A 16380-nucleotide genomic window follows, 5' to 3' on the forward strand; every position below is an offset into this window, starting at 1 on the left:
TTATATGCCATTCTTACAAAACACTTGGGGGCTTGCTACCCAGGTTCAAGGGACCAAAGAGAGTCTGTTGCAAAAGCACAACTCAAACATAGGTGCCCCTTGAGCACAACTCAAAATATTGCTTGGGGGCTCTTTTGTTCTAAAGAACAAAGAGTTTGTGTAACCCTTGTAATAGGCTAAAAATCCAGGCTTGGAAGCCAGGTGTATTCACCTAAACCCCGGGTTATCCTGCCTTTTTAAGTAAGTCACTCCGCCCAGGTAATCCTGGAATGACCCACCGAACGTTTGACAAGTCAATCTTATGCAGACCCTGAACTTGTCAAAGTACGACGATTGGTTATGTGACGTCCATCTTATAAGGTTTGTAAAACGGTTTAACTCAATGGCCTGGCAACCTGTGAAAAGCCTCGTTTTTTAGCCTGGCAGCCCATGAAAAGCCTCGTTTCTCGTTTGTTTTTTCTTCGACATATTTTTTCTTTGTGAGGTTTATTTGATGAGGCTTATAAGGCTTTATGATTATAATTCACCGGTGTTTATTAACCCGGCCTGGCTTTTGACTATAAGTCGCCAGTGTATGATGAGAAATTATCCGATGTTTATTAACCCGGCCTGGCTCTGGATTATAGGTCGCCAGTGTATAATGAGAAATTATCCGGTGTTTATTAACCCGTCCTGGCTTTGGACTATAAGTCACCAGTATATGTTGATCTTATATATTTGGAAGCGATGTGTTCTAAGTTTTGGGATATTACGCCTTGCTGCATACGGCATTGTAAGCCGGTGGTATATGTCTATTGAACAGGGCATTATGCGCTCAATCTTTTGGGTCGTAACCCTAACTGCACAGGTATGATAAGCCGGCGGTGTGAGCAAATATCACAAGTAGGATATTTTGTTCTAATTATATACGGATGATTAAACCGGCCCTGGCTTTTGACGTTATGTCTACAGGGCGTATGTTGTTCAAAACTCTGTGCAGGCTTTGCAGAGCTATGAATTACATAAATGATTAAGCTCAAGCCCATCATCAAAAGGGTTATCAATTATTGATTTTCACAAAGGCTATAAGCCGCCGTGTTACAAACATCCCGGATTACAATGGATTTGCATTAAGTCGCTATCGGCCAAGAGCCACTGAGTATTTAAACTCCGGATTTACTTGTCAATCGATAAGGTATTCAAATCTTCAATAGCCAAACTTGGCTCGTTTGTCATGATGATATTGAATGATTGAGGTTTTCATACCGGATTATATTATTCAAATCTTGAATAGCCAACATGGCTGATTTTTTATGGTTATCAATAACCAGTATTATGGTGGAGGTTTTCAAAGTCATTTCAGCGCAATGGCTATCATTTTATCAATGGGTATGATTTATTCTACAATGGAAGGAATAGTCTCAAGTTGCTGCAGGCTTACGACCCGGTACTTGGGGGCTACATTATTCAAGCTGAGATTACATCAAATATGCAAGTCTCATGTCGCTGCAAGCATGCACCATGACACTTGGGAGCTAATGCAAAGTCATTTTTACTAGCCTTATTGAAGACCCGACTAATCACATCATAATGAGCCGGTCCTTGGGGGCTAATAATAGCTCCTGTCAACAATTCAAGGTACATGAGTCTTAAATCCATTATATTGAAAGGTCCACTACTTAGTTGGAAGAGTACAAAGCTCTTAACCTTATGGACGTGGGTTCGAGCCCCATGGAGAGGATTACAGCATATGATATTCTTTTCAAGGAAATATATATAAAGTCCCAGCTTAATATTATCTTACTGAGCCGGCCCTTGGGGGTTACACATTGCTGTTCACATCTACATGATCGTATTTATAAAGTCCCTGCTCATTATTTCATAATGACCCGGCCCTTGAGGGCTACACTGGTTGAAGTTTTTATGAGCATAAAGGCAATTATAAGTCCCAGGCTACTGCAAGCATGACAACCTGGCACTTGGGGGCTACGTATGTGGAATATTTAGTTTTTGACTAGTGACTGAGATGAGCAATCTGGATTTCTTCAAAGGTTGCAACACTTATATTGGAGCAAGTCTTAAGCTATCACTATGTTCTTCTCTTAAGACTCGGGGGCTACAGGTATTATGCATATAAAGGAGGAGTGTCGGTGTCAAAACCGGCGGATCTCGGGTAGGGGGTCCCTATCTGTGCATCTAGGCCGGATGGTAACAGGAGGCAGGGGACACGAAGTTTTACCCAGGTTCGGGCCCTCTTGATGGAGGTAAAACCCTACGTCCTGCTTGATTAATATTGATGATATGGGTATTACAAGAGTTGATCTACCACGAGATCAGAGAGGCTAAATCCTAGAAGCTAGCCTATGGTATGATTGTTGATGTGTATGTTGTCTATCGACTAGCCTGGCCTCGGTTTATATAATGCACCAAAGGCCTAGGATAACAAGAGTCCTAGCTGAATATGCCGGTGGGGAGGAGTCCTTGTCTTGATCCCCAAGTCTTGTGGAATCTTCCTTGTATGCGGCAGCTGTCCGAACTGGCCCATGAGTATATGGCCATGGGGGTCCTCGGCCCAATCTAATAGATCAGGAGATGATGTGGTGAGTACCCCCTGGTCCAGGACACCGTCAGTAGCCCCCTGAACCGGTCTTCAAGTTAGGGACGCTCCTCGATTCTTCCGAAACGTTCTTCATCTTCAGTTGTCGGTCTTGAAAACTGGTTCAACAAATCTTCTCATCTTCGATCTTGAGGATCGCCGAAATGCATTCGACGAGTTTACACGTCGGGTATCCGAGGAGCCACTTTAAGTTTCCGACCTTTACCAATGCCTTGTTATTTTTATGCCACACCTCATGTTTGAAGTTGTTCCCGGGCGGCAGCGTCCTCTTGCGTCCGAGCTCCAACGCCGGACTGTATTCGAGGTATCTTTTAAAACCGAGCACCAACGCCGGACCGCTTCCCAGCTCTAACGCCGAAATATATCCGAGCTCCAACACCGGACTATGTATCCGAGCTCCAACGCCGGACTGTGTATCCGAGCTCCAACGCCGGACTGTATCCGAGCTCCAATGCTGGACTATATCCGAGGCGTCGTAAATCACCTTGGTTCAAAGAAGTTTGAAGGAGTTTAGCCGAGCTTAATGCCAGAAATGCCCTCTATGGAGCCAGCCACTAGCGCCCGAGCTTTATGCCGGGCTGCTTCCGAGGTGGTGCACCACCCCGAATGTGGGCCGATTTTTGTGAATATGTTTTATTGGTGCAATTTATTCTCTGCCGAGATATATAGTCAGTAGCCCTCAAGGTGTGTATCGGTCTAAAACTCGAGATGCACATGAAGGATGACGTAAGACCGCTGATCCCAGTAGCCGCTGAGACTCAGGTTGATTTGCAAAATCGGCCTGAGGATCAAGTCCAAGCTCGGCAGAATATTTTGGGACACTAAAAGCGGCATGCTCAGTCCTTGAGACTCAGGTTGGGTGCGGCCGACCAACCTGAGGATCAAAATCTCCTCGGAAACTATATTGCTCATAAAATTTTCTGCATTGGACAAGCAATGTACTAGCCCCCGAGACACTGGTCGGGTGGTAACACCAGATCAGGGGATCAATGTGCCCCTTTAATATTTGTAAATAATAAGCCCGAAGCCCAGTAGCCCCCGATCCTTAATGCGGGCACGGGTGGCCGAATTAAGGATCAATATCCATAGTAAAATCACAAATTATGTGTAATGACTCTATGTATCCAAGTACTTTACATCATTAATGCTCGGATCCGCATTGTACAAAACTTTGTTGACCGACCATCGGCTTCCACCTCCTCGGCCAGTGGCCGAGGAGTGTTTGTCCTACTTTATAAAGCCTTTATGAGGGCAAAGATTTACAACAAAAAAGGCAATCTGGCCATACGGTTTTATAAACAAAGGTACGCAGAGAGTTATATTACTGTTTAACAGAAGAAATGTCTTCCAAAGAAAATAGTCCCGCTATCGGTTCCTTTCTTTGGGTTGTCATGCTAAGTATGATCATTAAACCTCAGCTCTAATGTAAGAGAAAAATATTGAGGATTTAGTTTGGGAGGACAATTAATAGCCCCTGGTAGTGTTCGGTGACAGTCGGGGTCAAGCCGTAAACACTTCGGCCAATGTTATCAACGGCCCATCATTTAACATAGTCATCGGATCGCTGACCAGTTTACGCTTATTGTGAAAGTCAGTTTTCGGCTTTCTCCACTGAGGTGCTTAACCATGTGAGCTGGAAGCACAATCGCAGTGGTTCTCCCTTTGCACGCCTAGCCGAACAAAATGGAACGTAGGAAGCAAGTGCAGGAGCCGGGCAACCCAACTATTGACCGAAGACACAATTCGAAACCGATGCATATATAGCAATATCTGAGAATGTTTTTGCCGAATCCCTAAAGGTGTCCGGCGTTGCACTGCGAGACTAATGCTGGAAAAGCACAAATAGTTTAAAAGTGCCAAAAAGCTTGGAAAACCAAGGAACGTCAGTAAAAACATGACGTCCGAACAATATCAAGTGTTTGGTGCCAATCCGAAAGTTGGTCTTAGAAAAAGGGAGTGCTTCTGTCGTGCTTTAACATGATACATCCTATCTCAAGACTTCGAGCTGGTCAGCCTACGGCTTCAACCTCCTATCCCGAGGGCGGACTACTTCTCATCAGGCCAGTTTAGCAAACTAAACTCTAGCGACTTTGAGAGAGAAATTAGGCTCCCCGGCTAGTGACCGCACACTCGTGTCGAAAAAAGGAGTGATAAATAATAATAATAAAACTTTGCAACGACTAAGAAGAAGAACACTTATTATAAAATGGCTCAAATAAACTTAAGAGCCCCCAAGTGACTTGGGTAGAATAATGATTGCATGTACCGAAGTACTTATATCATATCTATGTACAACCGAACTTTAAACGTGTCTTAACCGACCGTTAGCTTCTCCCTCTTCGGTCAAGGACCGAAAATGTTATGTACTCCATCGGTCGAGAATATCGACGGTGTTTCCAATAACCAGTCAATCAGGCCATAAGGCTGTAACAGACAAAACGCACTCAGGGAACTTATGCTATATTACTGTGAAGTGTAAGAAGCATCTTCGAAGAAAATAGTACCCCCACCGATACCTTTCTTCGGTGCTCATTGTTGTTATGAGACTTGTGCAATAGATTTTTTGTACTCATGAGTTCCGTTGTGTGCCGACCATCATTGAAAACTATAAGAGCGCTAGCTTTTGGCTTCACCTAGTCTGAGGTCCGGCTCGGGCGACCCGATCGTGACAATCGTAGAGGTGCTCCCTTTACTCCCTAGCCGAACAAGTATAATCATAGGCAAGTGGAAAAGCTTCATGAAGGAAGCCCCCAAATGAATTGGGTATTTGAATTTATGTGTCACAAGCGAAGTTTGGACAAGGAAATTTTTTACAAGCAACTTTTTTCCAAAAAAGTATAATGCTTGGTCGAACCGAACACAAGTTAGAAATTAAAGCTTTGAGCATGAAAGCGACTTAGCTGGTTAATGTGTTCGGTATTGATGACGCGGTCCGAGCTTGATGCGGGGCAAGGTTCCATCCACCAAGCTGGTCCCGAGGTGGCGGAGCGGAGAGCTCGACATGCCGAAGTGGTGACATAGCACGGTCAATGCAGATCGGCAGAGTGACGCCGAAGTCTCCGGATCACTTTCCTGTGCACAAAAAATAGTGCAAACCGAAGATAACAGTAATAATGATAATTAAAAAAAATGTTGCATAATAAATAATTTATGCAAAGTGAGGAATAGAAGAAATATGGCCTGGCACTGAAGTCAATGTCGATGCAGGGCGTCGGCGTGATGTAGTAAAGGCGTGGCAAAGCCTGAATTCACAGGTCGGCCCGAGCTCTGGATGCGGCGTTCGTCGGACTATGTACGGAAACTGACCGAACCACCACGAGACCGTCGTTAATGCAGTCACCATTTGATAGACCTGTGTACATATCATGGACAAACCAGAGTAATAATTCCTTGGGAAAAATGAACCCAAACAAGCAAAAAATACTGGGATTAATAGCACCTGGTTTATTTGTTGTAGCAATCCGAAGGAAGATGATTCCCAAAATTGGGACTCGCTCCGCACACCCATTGCCTGATGGGCGATAAAACAATGGCATGGCAATGCTGGTAAAGGTTGACTCGCCGAGGCAAATCCCTCGGCCCAGCTAACGTGACGGAGCTGGTCGGCTAGTGACGCCGAAGTGTTCGGAGTAGGTTGATGAAGAAATGGCGAAGCCCCCGGTACAGCCAAGATGTCGAAGCCTCGACGTCAGCCGATGAGTCGAAGTAGGTCGGCGTAATGGACACCAGCTTGAAGAAGCAATAGTGCGGCCCTGTCGACGCAGGTCGTGATGTGGTCGATGCCGGCTTGATGAAGCGACCATGCGGCGATGCCGGTATGCCCGCTCCATGTAATCCGTGGGGCGGCGATGTTGATGATGATTTATCCTTCACGATGCCGGACTCTTGTTCGGCTTGCGAGATGATGATCCGAAGAAGTTGAGCTCGGCTAAAGTGACGAGGTGTCTAGCGCAGGTCGGCAGCCGTGGAGTAATATTGCCGAACTGGTTTGACACCAGCATGATGTTAAAGATCATGTTCAAAAGATATTAAAGTTAGTGGGATGTGTTCACGAACAAAACACAATAACCCATACAAAACTTCCTTCAAAAGGGATGTCCGAAATCCGTTCATAAAAAAGATGAACTCGGGTCGGATTCGTTTTTGCGCAGAAAACAGATCCAAAAAGTGATGCACTAATCGGAAGGTTCCCGGAGTTTGGACGGTCAGATCAAGATGAAATTTTGAGAGGTGGTAGATATAGGAATTCCGCAGCCGATCAACAGTTAGATCTTCCAAAGGACGTCCGAGCTAGAAGCTGGACACCACGCCCTAAACTCATACAAATTCCCATCCAGATTTGACAGGGCTCCGGTATATCGTGGATTGCCAGAGATTCCTCCATCGGAACTCGACGAAATTTTCCAGGGTTGTTATAGACTCAATTCCGCACAATTCCACCAAAGCGATCGTCAAAGCGATACTTGAGGAGGTGGTGGCGGCAGATACGAGTTCGCTGTCCAAAAAAAACAGCACGGTCGCTTGAGGGCAATGTTGAAGTTGAGCCCCCGAGCTCCATAGATGATTCCTCCGTGATCTTGATAGAGATCGGAGTTGATATTTGATGAAGGCCCTCGTCCGAACATGGTGATACGAACACGGGGCACAATTCTTTGTCGAACCAAGGTGACCAGTCGAACTGGCGACGAAGACGCCGAAGTCGCAGTTGATCTGCAGGCGAGCCATCGATCATTTTGTCGATCACACGATGGAACTCTCAATGAAAGCACCAATGTCGGTGTCAAAACCAGCGGATCTCGGGTATGGGGTCCCGAACTGTGCATCTAGGCTGGATGGTAACAGGAGGCAGGAGACACGAAGTTTTACCCAGGTTCGGGCCCTCTTGATGGGGGTAAACCCTACGTCCTGCTTGATTAATATTGATGATATGGGTATTACAAGAGTTGATCTACCACGAGATCAGAGAGGCTAAACCCTAGAAGCTAGCCTATGGTATGATTGTTGATGTGTATGTTGTCTATCGACTAGCCTGGCCTTGGTTTATATAATGCACCAGAGGCCTAGGATAACAAGAGTCATAGCCGAATACTCCGGTGGGGAGGAGTCCTTGTCTTGATCCTCAAATCTTGTGGAATCTTCCTTGTAGGCGGAAGCTGTCCGAACTAGCCCATGAGTATACGGCCATGGGGGTCCTTGGCCCAATCTAACAGATCGGGAGATGATGTGGTGAGTACCCCCTAGTCCAGGACACCGTCAAGGAGCGTCTTCAAATTATTAGTTTTGAGAAAATCAGGAAGATCAATTACATGACCTGGTGTCAACAACAATTATGACCCGGCATCGTTTGTTTTATAACCCGGCAATTTTGGTAATGATAAACCGACAAGTTTTACATCTTCAAGCCGACTGAAAGTCAGATGAGTATTTCAAGACCAATATTTTTTAAGCTGGCTCTTTGGAAGCCGATTCAAGTGGATTATTTCTTACAATATTTCTCTACAAGAGACCAATGTCAGCAAATTGACTCTGAAGCTGGCCTATTGACCCGGATTTCTCAAAAGAAATATCTGGATTTTTTACATTGACAAAGTTGAAACATATCTGCTAAGGAGATTTGCTATGAGATCATGGACATGTATATATCAACAAGGAAATGACAAGGACTTAATGATGATCAGGTGCCGGCTTACAATATATTTAACCCGGAGCACAACCTGTCAAATTTGTTCTTGTGTTTATATTGCAGATCAATTTAACATGGATAAATCCAAATTAAATTGGGGGCTAATGTTGGGGATATACCCCACGGTGTAACCCGGCTGGATGTATGACCCGGATGGATCTTGGCGACTCACCAGTGATCTGCCCGGAGCTTGGCAATTCACGGGTAACCCGCCCGATCTTGTCGGCTCATTAGTAACCCGACGGGCGGGTCAGGCAGACGACAAGGCCAGGTGGCCCAGAAGGCGGTTCATGGAAGTCCGGCTCAAGCTATGGTGGGCTGGTTTAAGAGGAAAGCATAAGGAATATCCCCTTACAAAGGAAGCAAGACTAGGCCTCCACTTGTAATAGAGTAATACTAATCCTAATAGGACTAGTCATGTAAGCCGCCCCTTCAACATATATAAGGAGGGGCAGGGCTCCCCAAGAGGGACTGGTTCCACAAGTTTCATAAGTCTAGATAGACGGACAAGTCAATAGCTCTTGAGATAGAGCACCCCTATATTCATGATGATCATCAATATCAATGAAGTAGGATGTAGGCTTTTACCTCCACCGTGAGGGACCAAACCTGGGTAAAACCTCGTGTCTCTCGATTCCTACCAACCCCGTTGAAGCTACCACATAGATGTGTCGGCCTCACGACTAAGTCCTCACACTAGGACATCTGCCGTGACAAATCCACGACTAATCTCTCTCTCTCGTGTTCTTGAGATGTCACGATCTTGATGTATCGCGGGCTTTGTTAATATAGTCAGATCATATGGTGTTTTCCCCTCTCTATCTTGTTGTGATAAATTGAGTTTTTCCCTTTGAGATTTCGTTGTTATCTGATTGAATACTTTTATGGATTTGAGAACACTTGATATATGTCTTGCAATTGAATACTCGTGGTGACAATGGGGTATCGTATTGATTCACTTGATATATGTTTTGGCACTCAACTCGCGGATTCCCGAGGTGACATTGGGGTAATCTATGTAAAGGGGTTGATGCACGTTCTTGTCTTTGTTTCTCTGGTAGAAATCTTGGGGCACTCTTTGAAGTTCTTTGTGTAGGATTGAATATTATGAATCTGAATTTGCTTTGGTGTTATTTTAGTACGAACTCTTGTTTAGATCGATCGGAAAGAATAGCTTTGTGTTATTTTAGTACGAACTCTAGGATAGATTGATCGGAAAGAATAGCTTTGAGGTGGTTTTGTACCCTACAAACAATTTATTCTTATGTTCTCTGCTAGATAGGAACATTGGAGTGATTCTTCATCACACTTTGAGGGGTGATTATATGATCGAATTATTTTCAAGCATTGCAATGCTGTTTTTATGCCCGTTTACTATTTGCTACCTTGCTATTTTTATTTATTCAGATTATAAAAATATATTTCTACCATCCATATTGCACTTTTATCACCATCTCTTCGCCGAACACCTATACAATTCTCCATTGTATTGGATGTGTTGGGGACACAAGAGATTTCTTGTATTTGGTTGCAGGGTCGTTTGATAGAGACCATATTCGTCCTACACATCTCACGGATTGATAAATCTTAGGTCATCCACTTGAGGGAAAATTGCTACTGTCCTATAAAACTCTGCGCTTGGAGGACCAACACGTGTCTACAAGAATAAAGTTGCGCAGTAGACATCATGCGCTACCTACAACAATTTCATATTATGTTCTCCGCTATCAATAATAACTTTGGAGTGATTCTTTGTCACACATTCAGGGGTGGTTATATGATTCAATTATGTTAGCACTGTTGAGAGATTGCACTAGTGAAAGTATGAACCCTAGGCCTTGTTTTTAAGCATTGCAATATCGTTTGTGCTCACTTTTGTTACTTGATACATTGTTGTTTTTATTATTTCAGATTACAAAAACCTATATCTACTATCCATACTACGCTTATATCACCATCTCTTCGCCGAACTAGTGCACCTATACAGTTTACCATTGTATTGGGTGTGTTGGGGACATAAGAATTTTTCTGTATTTGATTGCAGGGTTGTTTGAGAGAGACAATCTTCATCATACACCACCCACAAGTTGATACACCTTAGGTCATGCACTTGAGGAAATTTGTTGTTGTCCTACAAAACTCTGCGCTTGGAGGCCAACAGAGTCTACAAGATGAAAGTTGCGTAGTAGACATCAACACCCAAGATCAATATGAAGATGCATAACATGTTGGGATCACGATCATTACCGTCACCAAGTTGAAGTGGAAGAAGAAAGTGTCGGTGTAGATCATACTTAGAGTCCCTCGAACCATCGATGAACGATCCCGCGAACCGCCCACGAACCGTGCCTCAAACCAAAGATCGAAAGCATGGCCTCTCTACTTGATCGCAAGCGTGTAGCCTTCATGATCCTGCAGCGCTTTGCCGTCTAGAGATAATCGTTGTCGGAGAATTAGAGGGAGGAGATTATAACCACACTAGACTTCTATTATGAGGATTAGAGGAACGAGACCTAGCTCTAATTAGGCAACTAGGACCAACTAAAACTAGAGATAGAAGAAAGAGGAGGCTCCAATACTTGTGTGTTCAAATGAGCTCAATACCTCAAGTATATATAGGTTGGAGGGGAGGGAGGGCAGCCAAGAGAAGAAGGACTCCCCTCTCCTTGTGCTGGCCAAGGAGGGAAGGGGAGTCCTTCCCCTTACCCACTTCGGCCTCCTTGTTGGGAATGTAGCATGCAATTTCAAAAAAATTCCTACGATCACGCAAGATCTATCTAAGAGATGCATAGCAACGAGAGGGGGAGAGTGTGACCACATACCCTCGTAAACCGAAAGCATAAGCGTTAGGTTAACGCGGTTGATGTAGTCGAACGTCTTCGTGATCCAACCAATCAAGTACCGAACGTACGACACCTCCAAGTTCAGCACACGTTCAGCTCCATGATGTCCCTCGAACTCCTGATCCAGTAGAGGGTCGAGGGAGAGTTTTTTAGCACGACGGCATGGTGACGGTGATGGTGAAGTGATCCGCACAGGGCTTCGCCTAAGCAGTACATGAATATGACCGGAGGAGTAAACTATGGAGAGAGACACCGGACGGCTTGGAACTGAAGGAAATATGCCCTAGAGGTAATAATAAAGTTGTTATTTATATTTTTTATATCATGATAAATTTTTATTATTCATGCTAGAATTGTATTAACCGGAAACTTAGTACATGTGTGAATACATAGACAAAACAGAGCGTCCCTAGTATGCCTCTACTGGACTAGCTCATTAATCAAAGATGGTTAACCACTACAAGAAATATGTCAACTTGTGACCTTGACTATTGGTCACTAAAAGGTCATTGTTTTTCATTTGCGACCTTGTTATGACCAAAAACAGAAGGTCAAAAGCTGGCGGTCGTAAACTGAAATTAACGACCTTCTCTATGAGATGGTCGTACATGTTTACGACCAAAACAGAAGGTCGTTGAACTCAAGACCTTTTGTTTTGTTCACTAGCTGTCTGCACAGGCCACGTCGGATCCGACGTGGCAAAACTGTGACCAATTGAAAAGGTCGTTACTTAGAATCAGTCCGGTCCATTTCGGTGCTTTAGACGGGCCGAGCCCATTAATTCAGCCTTTTTAATATATATATATATATATATATATATATATATATATATATATATATTTGTTAATTTTCGCTAGGTACATTGGCATGTCCCAACAATTTGGCCTTTTTTGTTTTCTGAGCTTCTTCCATCTTTCAGGGCCTCGCCCTTTTTGCGTTCCATCATAGAAACATCAAAAAAATTCGAAGATTCAACCACTAGCTAGGAACGGTCATTCCTGCCGTTTTGACCGCATTTTTAAACGGGCTTAAAAAATTTAAAAAAAAATCAAAAATTGGAAAACCTTCGCATTGTGTAATTATATGTGACCAAGTTACCAGTGAAAATAATAAACTTGTAATATGGCAATTCTTTTAAAAAAATGTTCTCAGAAATGAGCTATCATGTGTGAAGATTCAGGGCTTTCAAGTCAAATGATCAATCTTATGGCCACATTCATGGCATAGTTTGTTCAAATGATCTCATATTGTGCGCAAGGGTGCATATTGGAATGGCAAACAATGTTTCCTAAGGGAGTTTTCATTTTCTTTGCACGGAAAATTCATGTTCCATTTTTCGAGTTCCCGAAATGAGGTTTTTTTGTGAAGGAACTACCAAATAATTGTTGCAAAAATGGATGAAATCAATTTTATAAAATACTATGCCATGTTTAATGCGCAATTGACACAATGGTTGGGTGTCAAAAGCCTTGATCCACCTCTGGTGAAAAAGACAAATTTCCACCGATTTAGTAGGAAGCGGGTCAAATTTGAACTGTAGCTGCCTCATAGTTCGCTATTTATTTTTTTTCCAAAAATCATTTCTAGGTACATAAGTATCTATTTAATCAGATAAACACAATTTTTTTCCAAGATTCAGCCACTGGCCAGGAACGGTCAAGCCCGCCGTTTTGACCGCATTTTGAAACGGGCATAAAAAATTCAAAAAAATAAAAATTTGGAAAACCTTCGCATCGTGTCATCATATGTGACCAAGTTTCCAGGAAAAATAATAAACTTGTAATACGACAATTATTTTAAAAAAGTGTTCTCAGAAATAAGCTATCAAGCGTGAAGATTCATGGCTTTCAAGCCAAATGATCAATCTTATGGCCACATTCATGGCATAGTTTGTTCAAATGATCTCATATTGTGCACAAGGGTGCATATTGGAATTACAAACAATGTTTTCTAAGGGTGTTTTCATTTTCTTTGCACGGAAAATTCATTTTCCATTTTCTGAGTGTCTGAAATGAGTTTTTTTGTGAAGGACCTACCATATATTTGTTGCAAAATTGGACCAAATCAATTTTATAAAATACTAGGACATATTTAATGCACAATTGACCAAATGGTTGGGTGTCAAAAGCTTTGGTCCATCTCTGGTAAAAAAGACAAATTTTCACTGATTCAGTAGGAAGCGGGTCAAATTTGAACTGTAGCTACCTCATAGTTTGCTATTTATTTTTTCCAAAAATCATTTCTAGGTACATAAGTATCTATTTAATCAGAGAAACATCAAAATTTTTCCAAGATTCAACCACTAGCTAGGAATGGTCAAGCCCGTCGTTTTGACAGCATTTTGAAACGGGCATAAAAAATTCAAAAAAAATTCAGAAAATTGGAAAACCTTCGCATCGTGTCATCATATGTGACCAAGTTTCCAGGAAAAATGATAAACTTGTAATACAAAAATTATTTTAAAAATGTGTTCTCAGAAATGAGCTATCATGCGTTAAGATTCATGGCTTTCAAGCCAAATGATCAATCTTATGGCAACATTCAAGGCATAGTTTGTTCAAATGATCTCATATTGTGCAAAAGGGTGCATCTTGGAATTCCAAACAATGTTGCCTAAGGGAGTTTTCATTTTCTTTGCATGAAAAATTCATTTTCCATTTTTCGAGTGCCCGGAATGAGTTTTTGTTGTGAAGGACCTACCATATATTTATTGCAAAATTGGACCAAATCACTTTTCTAAAATACTAGGCCATATTTAATGCACAACTGACAAAATAGTTGGGTGTCAAAAGCTTTGGTCCATCTCTGGTGAAAAAGACAAATTTCCGCCGATTCAGGAGGAAGCAGGTCAAATTTGAACTGCAGCTTCCTTATAGTTTGCTGTTTATTTTTTCCAAAAATCATTTCTAGGTACATAAGTATCTATTTAAGTAGAAATACATGGTTTGGTGGTTATACGTTGAGGTTTGGACGGTGGCCCAGGGCCCCATCTCCAAAGCGCGTAGACTCGCATGTCCGCCGCATGGTCAGCGCCTGACCGTGGCGTTGCCATGTGTTTTGGGAAGCCTAGGCATGTATAGTAGGTTTGGCACTCCCCAGGTAGATGCTTGGAAGAAAATAACAACAGAAGAATCTCATGAGGAGACCGAACAATGCTCAAACATGAATTAGCAGCCAAGTGTTTGATTAGTGGTATAGGAAATGCACATGGCCAATGGGCCTGAGTTTTGGCTGAGGATGATCATCTACTAAGGACACTATCTTGGAAAATTTCCAGCTCAAATGGAGGAGCCTAGGTGTCACTTGCTTTGCAACGTACCACACTGGACATAAATATGAATGTTGAAGCCACACTCAGATGTATTGTTAGATGGGGCTCAAATTTTGTGGAGAGCAATGATTTGGGAATATAGAAGATGTGGCAAAAATTTAGCTCATTAGGATATGCTTAGCTAGTACTTCCTTCACAACAATTCGAGTTGAAGAAAAACTTTGGAAATTTGCCGAGGTAGATTTATTAGGCGAGTGGAGTTGAATATTGTCATGAGGCAATGATTTGGATAGTAAAGAATGCCCAATTTTTTGTGGAATTTTGGGAATGACAGAAATATAGGTTGCTTCACAACCTAGGGCAAATATTGACACATGGACATGACACATAGGCAAAACTGATGAGGTGGCGTCTAGTCATAGAAATCCACCACAACTTACATGGTTATGACCATCTATATTGGTCATGACTAGCTAGAAATAAGGCAGCGGATCAGTGCTGTCTGCTTTGTGACCATTTCATGTAAGGAAAATACGACCTTTCTGGTCGATATACTATAGCGTTTGGAGCCCCCCGAACAGCTTTTGACCAATTGGTCTCAAATGGTCATAGATCTATGACCAATTCTTCCAGGGTCACTGCCAGAAAGTCACTAGTTGACATATTTCTTGTAGTGAAGTTTCCTGACCATAGACATGTGTTGTCATTTGATGAACGGGATCACATCATTAGAGAATGATGTGATGGACAAGACCCATCTGTTAGCTTAGCATAGTTGTCTAGTTTTATTGCTATTGCTTTCTTCATGACTTATACATATTCCTCTGACTATGATATTATGCAACTCCCGAATACTGGAGGAACACTTTGTGTGCTATCAAGAAAAAGGGCAAAAGGAAGAAGGGGAACTTCAAGAAGAACGGCAAGCAAGTTGCTGCTCAAGTGAAAAAGCCCAAGTCTGGTCCTAAGCCTGAGATTGAGTGCTTCTACCGGAAAGGGACTAGTCACTCAAAGCGGAATTGCCCCAAGTATTTGGCGGATAAGAAGGATGGCAAAGTGAAAGGTATATGTGATATACATGTTATTGATGTGTACCTTACTAATGCTCGTAGTAGATACTGGTTCTGTTGCTCATATTTGCAACTCGAAACAGGGGCTACGGATTAAACGAAGATTGGCTAAGGACGAGGTGACGATGTGCGTGGGAAATGGTTCCAAAGTCGATGTGATCACCGCCGGCACGCCACCTCTACATCTACCATCGGGATTAGTTCTAGACCTGAATAATTGCTATTTGGTGCCAGCGTTGAGCATGAACATTATATATGGATCTTGTTTGATGCGAGACGGTTATTCATTTAAATCATAGAACAATGGTTGTTCTATTTATATGAGCAATATCTTTTATGGTCATGCACCCTTGAAGAGTGGTCTATTTTTGTTGAATCTCGATTGTAGTGATACACATGTTCATAATATTGAAGCCGAAAGATGCAAAGTTAATAATGATAGTGCAACTCATTTGAGTCACTACTGTTTAGTTCATATTGGTTTAAAGCACATGAAGAAACTCCATGCTGATGGGCTTTTGGAATCACTTGACTATGATTCACTTGATGCTTGCGAACCATGCCTGATGGGCAAGATGACTAAGACTCCGTTCTCCGGAACAATGGAGTGAGCAACTGATTTCTTCGAAATAATACGTACTGATGTATGCGGTCCGATGAGTGTTGAGGCTCACGACGGGTATCGTTATTTTCTGACCTTCACAGATAATTTCAGCAGATATGAGTATATTTACTTGATGAAACATAAGTCTGAAACATTTGAAAAGTTCAAGGAATTTCAGAGTGAAGTAGAAAATCATCGTAACAAGAAAATAAAGTTTCTACGATCTGATCATGGAGGAGAATATTTGAGTTATGAGTTTGGTCTTCATTTGAAACAATGTGGAATAGTTCCGCAACTCACGTCACCTGGAACA

Source organism: Triticum urartu, chromosome 1A (genome assembly GCF_056163025.1).
Source record: "Triticum urartu cultivar PI428250 chromosome 1A, HENAU_Tu73, whole genome shotgun sequence".
Classification (NCBI taxonomy): Eukaryota; Viridiplantae; Streptophyta; class Magnoliopsida; order Poales; family Poaceae; genus Triticum; species Triticum urartu.